Here is a 17,138-nt window from a genome sequence, read left to right on the forward strand (position 1 = left end):
TTTTTTTATTTTTTATAGTTGAGTCTTTATAGCATAAATATTCATGCCAAATTTCAGATCAATACAACATTTCGTTCTTGAGATAAAAATTTTTAAGTGAAAAAAACAAAATGGCAGCTGATGAGAGGTGCGCGAAATAGAAAGGGAATTAAATAGAAAGGAGGAAATCGAGAAAGAAAATTGGAGGGAAGTGAAAGAAAAAAGAATGGAAACACTCAAAGGATGAAGAGTTGATTTGGTGAATTTGTTGATGGTGGGGTGGCGTTGCGTAGTCTTTGATCAGCCCTCCTATCCTATCCGAGCAAATCTGACGAGATCAGCGCTGCTACCACGTTTTAGGATCAAGCACTATCGTTTCGACTCTGGTGAACCCATTTAACAATTTTGTTTCCCAATTTCGTTCTCACTCACCTTGCTTTTTCTTTTCTTTTCCCTCGCTTTTCTTTCTGTAGCACACTCAAATACCACACCTACATGCACACCTGTAGGCAGTGCTTTTATACCTTTCCTTTCACTTGCCACTTTGTGAATCGAAGTGCAGTTGCCACGATCTTCCTGTCTCACTTCTTCCTCCAGCAGAGCTTGTACTCGAAATGCTTGATTTACGACGCACCCCAAGTGCTCCCATACAACGCGATTTGCCATCAGTTGTCGAAACAACTGCACTTTTCTGCCGATGTCATCGATTACCTTCACCTAGATTCAGCTATTCGACCAAAATTCTCACCAAATAGGCTATGGCTGTACGTTATACTCTGAATTATTGTCTTGAATTAGTTGGAATCACAATACCTCTTCACCTTTCATCCGAGTAGAAATGATTACTTCGCAATATTCATAAAGCATGTTTATATTGTCTATATTTATTGAGAAAATGAAACAACTATTGTCCTATTATCATTCAATACCTTATTTTCATTTCCAGTATATAATTCCTATAAGCCGTCCTTTTGTAGGTCTACATGAATAGGATATGCTTCGAATCGTTAATTCATGGATGTTCTATTTTCACAAATTTATTTTTTCTTTACAGGTAAATTTTGATCTTGGTCTCTCGATTCTGTCTACCTGTTCCATTGTAAGTGAGAATAAATATTTAGATTGCTCGCTCACATCCTAAATACTCCGTTCATGTGAATGGAAAACTTACATTTTTAGTGTTATTGAAATTTGAAATCGTTAAGGGAACAGAATGACTCTAGCCTTGAAGGTAGTTGTGTCAATGAGTTCTACAAATTGTTTATCAAGAGTGGTAGTCAACCATCGTGAGATAATAATGGAAGATGTAGCTGAAATGCTGTACTTGATTATAGTAGTCTACCATTAGATTAGAATTAGATTTAGATTATTAGATTCGAATCTACAACATAATCATGTATATGGATTAATTCCACAATAGTATGAATCGCATTGTTATTTAAGAGATTATCTAATTGCCCTGGGGAATTCGAATTAAGCCTGATTTGATGGACGTCTGAGAATTGGGTCCAAATCGACGGTATTGTCACTTGTGTAATTAATTATGATCAGTTATCTTGCAAAACAGCAGTCAATATGTCGGATATTGAACAGAATTGTACTAAAGCATGACATTTATTCCTTCCAACTTCCAAGTTCAGTTTATTCTAAAGTACCTTGTTAAATCATTTTCATTTCATAATAAACTAATTTTCTACGAAATTTTCAATCATTTTCATTCATGTCAGCTTTCATATTACGTTTCATTTTTTATCGAATATTACTGTGCACAGATGTACTGTACTGTACTTTACAGTACATTATATTAATGTATAGACTACTCTATGAATCCAAAAGAGGGAAATGGATTCAAACGAGCTAGCTCTAAAAAACATTGAGAATGATAGAATTATCGATCGTAAAAATATTTACAGATTGAAATTAACTCAATCTATCATTTGAATAAATTATTCAACGTTTTCTTCAACTCAACAATTATTAAAAATTATAATAATAACATGTTATAATATAAGAAAGCATGTAATAATATAAGATATTATAATATATATTTCTCAATTGTCGAAGAAAGTTGTATAATAATATGATCTTTCAAATATGGTAGTTCTCCATTCCAGCAAGTGATCCAAATAAACCCAAGCATCAATTTAATTCTTGAGCAAAAGTTTATTCAACATTAGGTTCGTATTTATAAACGATTTTCAAGAACTTAAAGTGAGAGAAGTTGTGTGTATTTTTGGGTTCAAAATTTTATAAAATAACTTGATTAATCCAATATGAAGTGATAATTAAGTGTTATTTAAATATAGTTTGGTGTTTTAATTTCTCTAAATTCAAAATGTTTAGCTTATTTATATTTTTTGACGAAAATTGAACTTGAACGTTTTACAGTAGAAACATAACCTATTTTTTGGACATTCATTAATTTATCAAAATTTGGGAATGGAATAGATTTGGGCCGAGCCTGTTGTTCCTTCCTAATCATATTTATATGATTTGTGATTCTGTCCACAAATAAATAAATTTAACCAAGTATGATGATTATGTAGTCTTGTATAGATAACGACCAATAGCAGGATGCAATCAGAACTATAATCTTGTTCTTGGTGGCTAGGCAACCAAATGGAACTTGCCTAAGCTCGTTCTTATAAAATTCGTTTATGAATACGGCCGCGGTCTCACTTTATCATTATGTCCACTGGGAAAATGTGTAGGAGAATTCATCGTGAGTGCCCCCGTGAATTCCAATATTGGAATTTAATACTTTGGTTTATCATAATATTGTCAGTTATGAAATAGAAGCTGGCGCTCATCAATATTCAATAGCCGATACTGTTTTCGACGCATTAACACGCTGCAAGCAACGCGCATATGCCTTTCTGGTACTTGCTATCGAAATATATTATCGATTCTAATGAATATTGCATCCGAGTAACAAACATAATGGATGTGGCGGCATCGTATTTCGAGCAGAGAGTATAGAATGTAATAAGTTATTCTATATTCTCTGATTTCCAGGCCTACGGCTCACATGCAGCGTGCAGCCATTATGAAAACGGCTAGATTGATTTATCACGCAAAATAAGCTTGCTTCAAACACTAAATTTTCGTTACACATCCCGGTAGGCTCTCCATCATTTTCCTGTTAAATTCAGACATATGGCACATGTATCTATAATTGATAAAGAGCTTCATAATACTGCATATTATTGAAAGTGTTATTCGCTTATCATTCTACATGCTCTTTGCACATAAGCTCTATAACAAATGACTAGAAAGTCTAATCATTCATAATTTTTTATCCAAATCGTCTATAGTCCTGAATATGTTGAAAATACTGTATATGTAATGAGAAATATAATACATATATAATGAGATAAGTGAAGTACAAAACTGATTATGGTGAGTTGATAAATTTGAATCATCCAATCTATATATATATATATATATATATATATATATATAAAAGCGAAATGGCACTCACTCACTGACTGACTCACTCACTCACTCACTCACTCGCAGAACAAAAAATCTACCGGACCAAAAACATTCAAATTTGGTAGGTATGTTCAGTTGGCCCTTTAGAGCGCACTAAGAAATCTTTTGGCGATATTTTAACTCTAAGGGTGGTTTTTAAGAGTTTAAAGTTCGTCTTTCAGCATGTATATTCTTCTTATTCTAATATCTTAAAATTATAATTGAAATGTCCATACCATATGTTTATATAGAACTATATATAATCTAGAGAGAGTACTTCTTCGAAACAGTTGTTCTGGTAACTAAATTAAAAATTTTGTCAGGTTGGTATTAAGTTGAATTGACTTTGTTAGGTTGGCACCAAGTTGAAGATTGAAATGCATTTATCCAGGACCTCCTAAATACCAATTTATCCAGTACCTTCTAAATACCCATTTAGGAGGTCCTGATTTATCGCGGAAAAATTGATTGGGTACTGCTACTTCAATCAGAGCTATTCCTGGAAATATTATATTACTAGCCGTCAGGCTCGCTTCGCTCGCCATATCCGTTTAGCCAGACGTTTAGTCTGGACCCCCGACTGGAACGTCCTAACATATGATAAAAATATGATATAACATTTCAAATTTGGTAGGTGTGTTCAGTTGGCCCTTTAGAGGTGCAATAAGAACGAATTTGGAAAAATTTCCAAAGATATGCCCAAAGTCTGCGTTTTTTAGCGTTTTCTCAGCTTTATCGAGAACAAATAAACAGAAAATGTTCAAATTTACTACAGAAGCTCAGCTGGGGTGCAATAATGTTGTGTTAGGAGGAATTTGAAATAACGCCAAAGATACGCCCAAAATCTGCATTTTCCAGCGTTTTTTTGCGCTTTCTCAGCTTTATCGAGAACAAATGAACAGAAAATGTTCAACTTTTCTTCAGAAGCTTAGCTGGGGTGCAATAAAGTTGTGTTAGAAGGTATTTGAAATAACACCAAAGATACGCCCAAAATTAGCGTTTTCTCAGCTTTTCTGCGTTTCCTCACCTTTTTCAATAATTGATGGAAATATATTTAAAAAAATTCAGTACACAGGTTTAGCTGAGGTGGAAGAATTTTGTTCGCCAAAGATACGCCGATATAGTAAAAGGTGTTTTTCGTGATCAAATTGACATAATACGTTCAAATTCGGTACAGAGGTTCCGCTGAGGTCTACATGCAGGCGAGCGAAGCGAGCCCGCTGATCTCATTTTTGGACAATCCAGTCGGGGGTCAAGAATTCGTTACAGAGGTTCCGCTGAGGTCTACATGCAGGCGAGCGAAGCGAGCCCGCTGATCTCATTTTTGGACGATCCGCCCCCTTGCTAGACGGATATGGCGAGCGAAGCGAGCCTGAAGGCTAGTATAATACATATAATGAGATAAGTGAAGTACAAAACAGATTATGGTGAGTTGATAAATTTGAATCATCCAAAAGTCAGTACTGTATCTCATTGATGAAAATTCGCGAATCTTTCTTCACTCCATCTTTCTACTTTCTATATATATAAAAGCGAAATGGCACTCACTCACTGACTGACTGACTGACTCACTCACTCACTCACTCACTCACTCGCAGTACTAAAAATCTACCGGACCAAAAACGTTCAAATTTGGTAGGTATGTTCAGTTGGCCATTTAGAGGCGCACTAAAAAAACTTTTGGCAATATTTTAACTCTAAGGGTTGTTTTTAAGGGTTTAAAGTTCGTCTTGTAGCATGTATATTCTTCTTCTCTCAATCTCATAATTATAATTGAAATTTCCATATCATATGTTACTATAGAACTATAATCTAGATACCTCTTCGAAACAGTTGTTAACTGGCAACTAAATTAATAATTTGGTAAGATTGGCATTAAGTTGAGTTGACTTTGTTATATTGGCACCAAGTTGAAGATTTAAATGCATTTATCGCGGAAAAATTGATTGGGCACTGCTATTTAAATCCTCGGAATATTATATTACTAGCCGTCAGGCTCGCTTCGCTCGCCATATCCGTTTAGCCAGACGTTTAGTCTGCCCCCCGACTAACATATGATAAAAATGCTCAAATGAAAAATGCAGGCGAGCGAAGCGAGCCTGCTGATTTCATTCTTGGTCGATCCAGTCGGGGGTCCAGGGGGCGGAGCCCCCTTGCTAGACGGATATGGCGAGCGAAGCGAGCCTGACGGCTAGTAGAATATATTTGAAACTGGACTCTTATTTCGAGAAGTGCTGAGTTAGAGCTGCATATGTTTGTTATGATCTTGATTTTCAGAAAAATCTTGATTTTTCATCAAATGACTTGTTGAATAGCCAAAAATCATGCTGCGTATTTCATGTAGGAAAGGGATATATCTAAAGTTTTAAAATCAATTGATCTATTGGAAAATTTTATCATAAACTATCAATGATATACATGATATTCGTAGCTCACATCATGAAACCAATGAGCTGATATGACTACTGTACTATACCGATATCTTGTACTGAACAGGGATACTTTTTGCATTATGCAGAATAATTGCATTATTCTATTGATCAAAAAATCACTAAGAGTGGAGTATTTGGTTCAATTCCCACTCTTTTTCTTTATAATCCTCAATTCACTTGAACCTTCCTGTAACCAAGCACGTTTTGATTGTCTAGAAAGCAACAATAAGGGCCAAGCCACACGAGTCGTCTTTTCAGGCGGCACGACCGACAAGAAGCTTTCCGATTGCTGATTGGGTTGGCGTTCGGAAATCGGCTGATAATCAGCCAATCAGAGAGCTTCCTGCCCTCTCGACTCGTCTAAAATGCTTCATGTGGCTTGGCCCTTAGACGTTCGGATTTGTTATTAGTTGCTGCTTCTTTGAGAACGGTCCCAAGAGTATTAAGATGATAAAACTTACTGTAATCTTTGTTTATGATTGGTAACGGTCTCAAATACTTGGGAATGAGAGAGATGCACATATGCTGGTGCATTCAGTGCACCGGAATATGGCTTTCGCTTGCATTGGTGCTCATCTGAAGGAAGGGTCAAGCCGGCGTCCTAACTGCGTGTTGTATAATTTGAGTAATTTGAAAGTGGGGTCGACACGGCACAATGGCGGCGGCGGCGCACATAGCCAGCAATAAATCAAGTCCCTCTCTTACCCCCCCTCCGCAACCCCTTTCCTTGACTGTCATACCTAGCAAGAGTGTGCTGCTGCTGCTGCTGCACAGTCGAGGAACAATATAATTCCATTTTGATAGCGCGGGCTAAGTCAATCATCGTGAGTGGTGTTGGCGCCATGTTTCCCCCGTGGAAAGTGGAGGAGGGGGCAACAAAGACCCCAGCGACGATGACGACTTACTAGGAGGCGACTCCATCCACCCCTGCCAGCTGACGTCAGCATTCAATCATCCAAACGCAATACTAATGAAATATCACCCTCGCCGATATCCTCTTAACATGCACAGCACAAAAGTATCGATTTTTAAAGCGGCTGGCTCTTCCCGCCGTGGAAAGTGTTGTCCTTGATCTGGGTTGTTTTATTCAGCAACCATAGCCAAAGAAGAGCCACAACTGAGAATAGGCCTACTGTTGTTATTCCTTCAACTGTCAAAAATACATATTCATTATTATAATCTTCACTAGATATGAAAATAATCAGTGAAAACAACTCGGCAGAACCTCGTTTCAATCCTGTTTTGATGGCCAAATTGTAAAGCTTAATTAGTCGAGACGACTTAGGAGGCCTTGCACTTCAGTCTGCTAGCTCTTCCTGGTCGTGGATTCGAATCCCGCCGATAGGCATGGACGTTTAATATTTTAATCATCTCCCCTAACCCAACCTCAAACAAAAAGCTCAAGTTGGCATCATCCAGAATAAAAACAAATCCCAAGGCTTACAACTCGCGGTTCAGATTCGAGTGTGCTGTCATAGTACTGTACGATATATTCTACATATATATATGTATATTATTGTACTTTTAATATAAAACCAAACTTCCAATGTGAAGTTGAACAATAACTTCAAATCAATTCTGTAACATCCACTATGATATCGAAAGTTTGGTTTCAAAGTGCATTAATGAATTATTTCTGTAGGCTTATTTGGTGGCCAAAAGGTTTATTAGGACTATTCCTGTCTGCTTAATGTGGTGTTCCAAATAATTACATTTTCTTGGATTTCGATTCCAAATAAATTTTGCAAATAAACTAACAAACGCTCGTACACAAGAAACCAAAACTATTGTCTTACTTTACGTAGATTTGCAGTTGGAAATACGCACCAAAGAAGTTCTTCGAAATTATTTTTCATAAATCTAAGGGTTGTTTCTATGTTGTCCTATTGTAATTTGCATAGCTCAAACTAAACCACTTTGTAGATACTCCGACCCATTTGATTTGTCTATTATCTCTACATATTCACATAATTTGCTTATCAAATGTGTAGCTGGCTGAATACACCACTTGAATACTCTATTTGGCTGATTATTGAAGCAAATTTTATTCAGTTCCATTAGGTGAGGTGATAAGATGATTGACCGTTTATCTGACATTATCATAAAAACAAACTTTTGGAACAGTGCTTGAAAAAAGAACCCTTTATTAGTGTTGTTGATCATGAATTGCTAATTGTTCTTTGAAATCCTTACATACTGTACTAGAAAGGGTAAGATTTACATACTCTACAAGATTTCCAAATTATGTATCCGATTGTTGTGTTACTAAATCATGTAAGCAAATGATGAGAGTTGATCAACCGTAAATTTTGGAATCTTGCAGATTGGCTATTATTTCAAACGAGATTGACTATTAAAACAGAAGAATTTTAATTGTTCTCTTCAAGAAGCTTATCATTAAAACATTATAATATTCTCATTTAGAAAAGTTCGATTTCTTCAAACATTATTACAATACATTATTATAATTTTTCAATTTTTGCTGGCAGAAGTTTTGAAATTTTCCTTTTATTGTCACTGCCGCCTGCCCCAACGATAAAAATGTACTATTACTTGTGTAAAAATTTTTTCCCTTTTCCTTATTATTTCATTCCTTTCTAATAAATTTTCATTTTTCCCTTTTTTTATTAATTCTGTATCAAAATCTGATGTATATTTCTTATTTTATTTTTTCATTTTGCATTAGTTTTCTTTCATTTTCACTTGAAATCTTTGAAGTGTAATATTTTTTTTGTCCAAGTTTATTTATCTTTTGTAACTCATTTTTTTCCTGTAACTGGGCACCCGCCGAAAAACCTTTGGGTTTAACAGGACCCTCAACTGTTTGTATTGTGAATAAAAAAATTTTGATTTGATTTTTTTTTCTGAGAGACCAGATTATCCCCGAACAAAGAATTTGGGCTCATGTTAATTTACAAGTTCAATTTAAAAAAATCCTCAATTTGGGCCTTTATTCTACTCCATAAATCGTCGGACATCTCTTCTGAAAGAAAAATAAATTTTCATTTTGTTTCAAAGCGGTGCTCAATTTATCTGTATTTGATTTTTTAATTTGTGTGCATGTAATCTGTGTCGAACTTGAAACGAAAGCAGTAGCGATTTGTTGTTGGCGACGGGCGACGGGCGACCCATCAGCCAGCCATAAATTGGTGTGGCGCAGACTGCCCACGTTCTGTTCTGCTCTGCTCTGCTCTTGCTGCTGTTTTCATTTTGTAGAGTGATTAATGAGGGTGAAATTAGAATTTTTTAATTCCAAGGAAATGTTGGAAAGTCGTAAATTCCATCATCTCCCTCTCTTATCTGGAAAAATAGAGTTGTTAATAATAGAAGAGCCAGATCTTTTTCATTTATTTATTTCAAATTTTATTTTATTGCTGCTCTTAAAATTGGGTTCTGATGCTTCTAGTAATTGATGTTCCGTGTTTATTACAGTACTGAGTTGAAGCGTTTAAAAATAAATATTATATGAACATCCCAGCATCAATTTTAGATTCAGTGAGGCAAACGAGTTGAAAAGTTCCTATCCTACTTCATCAGATGATTCATATAAACGAGAGCATTTGTATGGAATTTCAATTCATTTCACACTGTTTTCATTTTGTCTATAATTCATTTTACAGATTGTATAATATTAGTCCGGGCGCAAATGTCATGAATAAGGCACTCCGTAGTCATTTTTAAGTAACAGCTGTGGAAGATGTCTCAATTTCTCCGTTAGGTCTAGGATAATAAGGATCGTGATGATGATAAGTCGAAATCACATGATTTAAAATATAGTTGTATCTCTTGCACAAAGAAAGTTATGATGGAATTAAATTTGAACAAATTTAGAATAAAATTGTTTTGGGCTTTTGAAGGTTATAACTAAAAAATATGCGTTTTAGAGGAAAATTTTATGAATCAAAAATTGAAGAGGAAAATTTTAAAAATATTTTTGTCTAAAAAAAACGGTTGAATATCTCGAACGGTTATTGAAATACAAGCGATATAGCAAACCCCTGAAAATTTTGGCGGCCATCTTGTTTCCGAGGTGTTTGTCTGTGATTGACTCATTATCATCACGATCCTTATTATGCTAGACCTAACGAAGAAATTGATACATCTTCCACGGCTGTTACTTAAAAATGACCACGGAATGACATTTGCGCCCAGACTATATGTTAATTTTCTGTTTTCGATTTCACTGATTATTCTTCCCCATTATCTTATAAGAGAACTTCATAATCATTTGATTGAGACTTATAAAAAGTTTCATTATTAAGTATTGTAGACAAATCAACATATTTGAAATTGTGATATATGATAAATGAAAATGAAATCCCACATGAGAAAGAAAATGAAGGATATTTCCTTTTTCATCTATCTTCTGTGATTGAAAGTTACAGAACTCTTCCAATTATAATTTGTTGTATTGATGGAGAAGGGTTTTTAAACCCTTGATATTTTGATATTTTTCTTGTTTTTAATTAATTATTCATCCTATTTTATACGGGTGGTGTGTTCATTCAATAATAGATTTTTTTGTCAATTATTCTTATGATTTGTGTATTATGGATGATAATGTACTGAACATTTATCATATTTCTAGGAATATACAACTCAGTTTACAAGTTTTTATTTGAAACAATTTTCTGAAAATCGTTACTGAAGCTACTGAAATTGAAATGAAATTATAATATTCTTTATCATTAGAAGAATGCAAATCAGTTAGTTGCTGGATGCTACTGACATTTTTCCAGAGGAGAAATCCAAGATTGAATGTGATGAATTCTCTTGTGGACGGAGTAACTCCAACCTTAAATTATTGTATTGTAGGAGGGTGACACGAATACTGTGCCATAATATTATCAAATCGTTTTTGCAAATCGATCATCCTGATTTATTATTTGTGGAGTTTTTCTTGTCTTCGTTGTGTTTGTTATATGCGCATCGCCGAATTCCCAGAACAGTGGTGGATATTTTTGTGGAGTGCTTCTGTTGCATACTTGAGCTGGTTGGTTGCGTTTCAACATTGCTAGAGTGTGAGGGCGGCCTTTGAAAACCCTTTCCTTCAGATATCCCCAAAGAAAAAAGTCGCAAATGCTCAGATCCATCCATCTGCCGAATCCATGACCGAATTGTGTTTGCATTCGGAACGGCGTTGTTGCGTGGAATGTTGAACTGTCGTCGAAAAGCTCGTTGTGTAGCGATCACAGATTTATTGTTCTCATAATAAGCGCGAACGGCAAAACCACGATGAGCACCGGTCCAAATCATGTTGGCTACTGAAATGGGGTTAACTAAGAAACAAAAACAGACCATGTGGAAATTTGTAACTTTATCACAGCTGATGTGACAATGGAAACAAACTGCTTAATCGTTCCTGCCGCACCTTGTAAATCCTGATTCGGAGCAGATTTAATCAATTGAAATTTCTTCCTCCATAATCACCACCAAAACTTCGAATTCCTCGATTGAAAGTTCAATTACCTTTCTTACTAAATTACCGAACTATTGTTTTTCAGAATACTGTACTATATTTGTATTTCATACTCTAATTGTACCTTAGAATTTGAAGCAGTAGTGTCAAGATCCAAGAGAGGACACTTGTTAGCGTTTAATAGCTTTTTCCAGTGAGTAGTAAGTGTTGCAAAGAATTACAAGTAGACTAATTCTTCTCCACCAATTCAGAGTAAAGTAATTGAGTGCTTTGAAGTCTGGTGGCATGGCAGTACTTTGACGACAGTGAATTGACACTGTTCTCGTTAATGGTTGTACACCAATTGTGTCGAACTCGGTTACGTAGTCGGGTATTATTATAATGATTATTAACCGGTGTGGAGGGGCGGAGGAGGTGAAGACGAGCACACGACAACTGGCGGCTTCCTGCTGCGACCGCTTATTTCAATTTTGCCGCCTCCACATCGTTAGCGGAGGCGGGAGTTGGGTGGGGCGGCGGGGGCTGCAGCTATACATCAAGTTAGTTTGCATTCAATGCCCTGTCATCATCCTTATTTCGGCCCATACACTATTGAGCCCACGTTCCAATCTAAATAGTCGTCTAACTAGGCTACCGGAATTGAAGAGAACTTCACTCGCTCCTCCCAGGCGCCTGTTCGTTTAATTCCTTGTCTAGTGTCATTTAATGCTTGCTTTTCATATCTTACAATAATTACAGTGGCAGAGTAGAAACAGTAACTAATTCCTCGAATGACATTGAACTCTCCATATTAGATTGAACGGGAACCTGATTCTGCATTAACGTACAGAATAAACTCATATCAAGACTGTAATTTAAGGTGCGTACAGATATACGCGCCGTGAACATGAGCAATTCACTTTTAATCAGCTGATTATATCTGTATTTTTACAGAAACGGTAAGATACAGATATAAAAAGCTTGGCATCAGCTGATAAAAAGTGAATTGCTCATGTTCGCGGCGCGTAAATCTGTACGCACCTTTAGAGATTCCTGTCGAAGTTAAAACTATAATATAGCTATTAGTTATTCATCATATTATTTTTTTCTGTATGTGGTAGGATTTTTCTTGAACTTCAAAGATTATCGTACTGCTAATAATGATTACATTTCTAAGTAAAAACATTTTATTTCATATGACGCAGTAGGATAATTCTCTGAGATTTATAGAATCAAGCTTTCTAAGCATTTTCATCATAAAATGTTGACGTTTTCTCTGTTTTTTTTTTAATTAAAAAGAAAAATAATTCATTTGATTTGCATTTTATTCGACCAAGAGCTGTTTCTTTCATATTGTTTTAAGAGACCAAAACTCAATTTATTGGTTTCTTCTTTGCATTGGATGAACTCAGCACGGAACTTTATTGTCGGTGTTTTCTGTAGGCCATATTTCATGAATTATTCAAATTTCGTGGACTCTCCATCAAACTTGAATTTTTTGTCAGTAATAAAAAATGAAGTTTTCTTGGAAGAATTTGTTTGGCAGTAGAACATTCCTTCTAAGAAACTCAATTTCAATATCGTGATGTACATATTAAATAGAAGAGCGAAAATATGTACAGCGTGTTACGGCTTCAGTAACGAGTCTACCCGATTCAGAATTCTTTTGTTAAATAAACGTCAAACTTGCTTCCGGAACTTCGCATCTGCCTTCTTCAAAAGAAAATAAGTTTCAGAAGAGAAAATGGGAAAAAGTTGTGGTCCTGACTTTTTTCAACTCTTCTCGTTTAAAAGACTTGGAACTGAATGTGTAGCCACATGATTCTTCTTTTCTTCTGTCTTCAATTTTAGCCAGATCGAGTTGAATTGTAGGTTTTCTGCTATTCGAAGTTGATGCAAGGAAGAGTTTCTAGTTTGGAAAAATAAATAATTCCTGTATTCAACTGAACATCAGATCTGGAATAAAGGCCTAGACAATTTAATTTTGTTTTTCTAACAGAACTAGTGAAATCTTTGGAAGGAAATTTCTCAATATTGAAGATTTTCTAAACATTCATGTGTGATAATGACTCATACGTTTCAAACTACAGTATTATTAGTAGCAAGGTCCAATTTCATTATTTTTTTAGGAAAGTGCTTTCCAGTTCACACAATTCGACGGTTATTTAAATTTTCATCTTTCATGTTCGTTCAACAACTGTGAAATTGTTTACATCCACAATTCAAAAATAGCCAGTGATTTAGCAAGCATGAATGTGGGTGGATGTTGGATGTGTGATGTACACAGCTGCGCTCAGTTTTCAACAACGTGTTTAACATGCCTGCATCCCCTGGACCAGGGCCTTACCAGGCTCCACCACACCATTATCGTATAAAACAGTTTTTGCTAATATTAGCAAATGAAGCATCCCTGTTTCTTCTTTTCATAATCTTGGTTTTTGGAGTACTTAGTCTATGATCAAAACGTTGTAATATTTTTCAATGGAAGATTTACTTGACACTTTTTCATCTTGACACAATATTTTCCCAAAAACCGTATTCTCCACATTGGACTCTTTTGCAATGCTTCTTCGGCTATTTCTCTAATTTGAAATTATTATTATTAAATATGTTTCGCTTTCCACTATTATCCACATCGATGTATTAAAAAGTTTAATGTTTAAAATTAATTCGAAATTCATCAGCATAACCAAAATCTGTTTTCTATCGTAATAAATGAGAGGATCGGCATTCTGCTTTTGTAGACTGTAGTTCACGGACTGCAATAGTTCATGTATAAAGCCAAATCAAACACTTTGGTTCAGTGTGAGCTCCATAACAAGAGTATGTGTGCTCTCTCACAGGCTTGTAAATAAACCAGAATATCCTCCGTATAACGAATGCTCGGTGATTGACGCTGTATTCAAGAGCTTTTTTATATTCTGTCTGTTTGATAACCGTCCTTTCAACTAGATTTCCTGCTTTATTTACTGAGTTATTTGAGGTTCTTCATCATTATCGTTATTATGCCCTACATTTCCTGAGATACTCCCTGTTCAGAGTTAAAAGTTATTGCAGCTGGATATTCATTGCTATTATCTTCGAAGAACGTGTTTGACTCATATCCAATGGATCACATTAGATGAATTCCACTACAAATATCCACACATAATGAATGGAAATGGCTGTAGTCTAATTGAATGGAAATTCACCGGTTGTCTTCTGTCCAATGAAGATGATATTGAGGATAAGAGGTGATTTTGATATCATGCAGAACAAATTACTGTGTTTGTATACATATCACTGAACACCTCGATGGATTGTGTATTGTACACTCATGCTTTGATTACAGTTGCTCAACATCCAGCCGTTTTATTGTTCACAATAATTGCAAACGTATCGCAATCAGTAATTATAAGCTACGTTTATCAATTACACACATTTAGTAATTATACAGCCATGTGGTAAGCTATCTTTTGAAGTAAACTTTGAGTTAGTTGTGAACACAACGTACCTCATCATTAGCTGTAGTTTTTTGAGTTTGAAAATAGTGAGCCAATATATGTTTGAAAGTGGCTATATTGTGTGCAAGTTATTGTCATCGTGTGCGCTGTGAGCCTCTGAGCCGCTCATTGTATGAGCCTTGGTTCGAGTTGGAACTCAAAAACAAAGCAATAACTTGTGTTTTGATTGTGATACTGCCGGAGGGGAGGGGAGGCAATAAAATGTGTTTGTCAAATGCATTAACCCTTCAGTTGATGTGGATCGTATAATCGGAAGACGAATAACATTGTGTGTGTTACTGGAGTCGGTGCACAGTGCAACCCTCTGTACCAGCCACAGTGCATCTATTATTATGCATGCTGAAATGTAATTGCCGTTTAATTTACTGCTCCAGTTTGTTACTACCTTGGATTCACTAGAACACTGTTTGTGTATCGTGCATGCATCTGTACTTCATGTCAATCCGAATTTCTGATGTTTTTCTTCTCGTTCTGATCACTTTCAAATCTTGAATATTCCATTTCCATCACGATTCTAATCCAGTATACAGTACACTTGTCTCACCTCTTTTACAGTATACAGTACACTTCTCTCACCTCTCAACCCCTTTTTCATGTTCCTGTTCTATTTTTCAGGTGAGATCATCTCTACAAATGTGCTGAATCGGATAGTTGGCATCACTGTGAGTCCAACCCTTATCTGATCATACTTAATCCATAATTCATGCATTTCATATCATTGTATGGAGGCAATTATTGAAATACTCCAAATTAAAGCTTCCAGAATTTATTCAAACATTCTATATTGTTGAATCTAGTGGTGGACAAATTTCTACAGAAATTGAGTTTAGAATTTTTTTAAAAGTAATTATAACACACTAGTTAATCAATTTACGCATATAATTTGAATAAAGATGACTCATCAGCATATTTCATGATAAAACCTGGTTGTTAAGGAATCAAGTCAGTTTGTTAAGCTGATCTCATATTCAAAGAGGAATAATGTTTTTTTGAGTGCTTGTCACAGTGTAATTGTTAGTAGCTTATTATGTGGGCGAGACATCACCTCTATTTCAAGTGGCTCTGTTAGTGGCCACTGAGCATTCAATTTGGTCGTTAACAAAGCCACATCATCAAGTCATTTCGATTTGACCTCTTTTAGCCTCCTTGATTGAGAGACAACGCAGGGGCTCCATCAGGAATGTTTCCATTAGCATCAATTCATATATGGTAACACTCACAGCTTCAGTTATTAGTAGGTCTTTCTACAAATTGTCTCTTCAGTTATGATTTACTCCGACTTACGACTCACATATTATTAACTAAGAGTAAACTTTTTGGTATTTCCAATTTTAGGTAGGAGCATATCTTGAAAACCTCAATTTATTCAGTGAATCCATAAAATTAACAAACAATATTAGCGATAGCAATAATTTATGTGGGTATCATACGTATTTCATGTGTATGTTATATTCAATTCCTTTAAAATCCTGGAATTCAGAATACACTAGATCCATAATCAATTATTATATTGTCTCTATGTCCTTTTTTATTTAATCCAATTATAAATTTAACCTGCTCGGTAATACATGATCGAGACATCTTTCAATTTTCAACGTTTTCTCACGTTTTGTAATGCATGATCCAGATTTACTAAGTATAGCGATTTCTTTAGTTAGTTTAAGAGAGTGGGGTATTTCATTAACATGAAGAAAACTCCATCGCTCCCTAAAAATCATTGCACACCCGAAATATTAATTCATTGACCCTGTCATATCTCCATCTGTTTATTCTCGTAATCTTAGAAATTGAGTATAACGGTCAGTACACAATTGAATGCTCAGGTACTATTCCGTGTATTGTTGGTCAGATCCGTTCATAGTTTTATCACATTCAGTTCACAACTTTTCTATTGTTTTATGGTGTAGATTGAATGAGGTAGTGAAATTCCACTCAAAAACACCCCCAATAAAAAATATGTTGTTCATCTTCTTGATTATAGCAGTGGAAGAAAGGATGCATCTAAAAAAGGATCGTCTTGATCAGCTCCACAGCCTCTCCTCGACAGTGCAGTGGATTATTAGATGTAGAGCAATTTGAAGAGGAGGACGATTACATTGCAGCCATTTAGAGGCTAAGTTGGTTTCGATGTTTCTCTGTGGTGGTGTCTCGCTTGCTCTCTCCAGCAGTGTGGAGTGTGGACGGTGAGCTGCTCTTCAAAGATTCCAATTGTCTGTAAAGCGAGACTTTCGTTACCGCACGCACAGCACATAGTGCTGTTGTCGACTGACATTAATTTGTACCGAACTGTCCCCGGCGGGTCATTAAGCAAATGTGTCTCTCGGCCAAGTTCTCCTCATTCTCTTCCTCCTC

The 17,138-nt window shown here is 35.6% G+C and overlaps 1 protein-coding gene across 47 annotated transcripts in view; it reads left to right on the forward strand.

Annotated features, from left to right (window-relative positions):
- Window positions 1-17,138, forward strand: part of LOC111044278 (muscleblind-like protein 1) — a 586,938-nt gene that overhangs the window by 419,417 nt on the left and 150,383 nt on the right. For 17 of the 47 annotated variants that reach the window (XM_039424178.1, XM_039424185.1, XM_039424173.1 and 14 more), the window contains one exon: window positions 15,402-15,448. The exons of 29 other annotated variants lie outside the window; for them this stretch is intronic. The gene's annotated coding sequence lies outside the window, so the exon portion shown is untranslated. Of the gene's footprint in view, window positions 1-1,033; window positions 1,079-15,401; window positions 15,449-17,138 lie in introns of all 47 variants that reach the window. One more of the 47 variants, XM_039424181.1, reaches the window with a different exon arrangement.

The sequence above is a fragment of the Nilaparvata lugens genome, chromosome 3, assembly GCF_014356525.2.
Source record: "Nilaparvata lugens isolate BPH chromosome 3, ASM1435652v1, whole genome shotgun sequence".
NCBI classification, from domain to species: Eukaryota; Metazoa; Arthropoda; class Insecta; order Hemiptera; family Delphacidae; genus Nilaparvata; species Nilaparvata lugens.